Genomic DNA, 1,548 nt, shown 5'->3' on the forward strand with positions numbered 1-1,548 from the left:
GACTCAGTGACGCCACAGGACAGGATAGAACTGCCCCTTTGGGTTTCTAAGATTTTGAATCTTTATGGGAACAGAAAACCTCACTTTTCTAGGTTAGCACTGCTGACTTAGGGGTTTGCAGCCCAATGTCTAACCCCTACACTAGGAGGGCCCCCTCTGGTCTCTGTAGCCCTGGCAATAGTCCAATCTCCTGCATCAGCCTCTTGCCCTTTTTGAATCTCCCATTTCAATCGATAGTTTCCCCACGTCTGGTTAACGTTCTGCTATGCTGAGAAGTTACAACTCTGGGTCTGTTTTAATGTCACTGAACAGGTTCAAAGCCTTGGTTTGAGGGTCTTAAGATCTAGTTTTGAGAAACACTGTTCTAAGACAGTTCCCATCTTTTAGCACGGATGAAACTCACCTGGAGGGTTTGTTAAAACAGAGAGGTGGGCCCCACCTCTAGTTTCTTACCAAGTAGGTCAAATCTTCGTCTCTAACAAGTTTCCAGGTTCTGGTGTGGCTCATGCTGCTGGGGGTGGGGTGGGGGATGCAGAGGAGTCTATATAATGTCTGGTATTTTCTCTAAATTATAAACCACTTCAGGCACATTGAAAAGTATGGAGCCTATCACCCATGGACTTATCACCCAGCATGTGTGTGAATATATATATCACCCTTAAACACACACATACACACACACACACACACACACACACTGGTAGTGGATAGGCTTTGGGGTGCCTTTCTCTGATCCCAGAGTGACCTTCTGGTACCTGGTTTTATACTTCTAGTACATTTATACTGTTTCCAAATCCAAGCCCCAAACAAAACAAACAAATAGAACCTTACTGCCATTGAATAGATGTCAACTCATAGCGACTCTATTTAAAAACAAACACTAAACTCACTGCCATCGAGTCAGTGCTGACTCATAGCGACCCCAGTGGGTTTCTGACACTGTCACTGCTTACTGGAGTAGAAAGCCCAGTCTTTCTCCCAGGGAGATGCTGGTGGTTTTGAGCTGCCAACCGTGCAGATAGCAGTCCGACATGTAACTATTACTCCACCTGGGCTTCAGCAGCCCCATAGGACAGGGTCAAACTTCCCTGTGAGTTTCCAAGGCTGTAATTCTTTACAGGAGTAGAAAGTCCTGTCTTTGCCCATCTCGAAAAGACTTAGTATTGAGGGTCCCTGGTGGCATAATGGTTATGAGTTGGGCTGATAACTCTAAGGTCAGCAGTTCAAAGCCACTAGCTGCTCTGTGGGAGAAAAGACAGATGGGTCTTTCGGCTCCTGTAGAGAGTTGTGGTTCAAAACCTCACAGAGGGCAGTTGTACCTGACCTATAGGGCTCCCACGAGTCTGTTCCGGACTCAGAAGCAGCGAGTTTGTACATTATAAAGAGTTACACAAAGGGATACTTTTGCAACTTGCATTTTTCAACAGTTAGCTGTTTGAGACATGTTTGATACATGCACACCTAATCCTTCCTTTGAAAACTCCTACGATGTAGATGCATTTTATTGTTCTAAATATTCTATCTGTAGTCTTGTCCTTTTTTAAAAAC

Source organism: Echinops telfairi, unplaced genomic scaffold (assembly GCF_000313985.2).
Source record: "Echinops telfairi isolate 266 unplaced genomic scaffold, ASM31398v2 ScPeMD7_7469;HRSCAF=8507_1, whole genome shotgun sequence".
NCBI classification, from domain to species: Eukaryota; Metazoa; Chordata; class Mammalia; order Afrosoricida; family Tenrecidae; genus Echinops; species Echinops telfairi.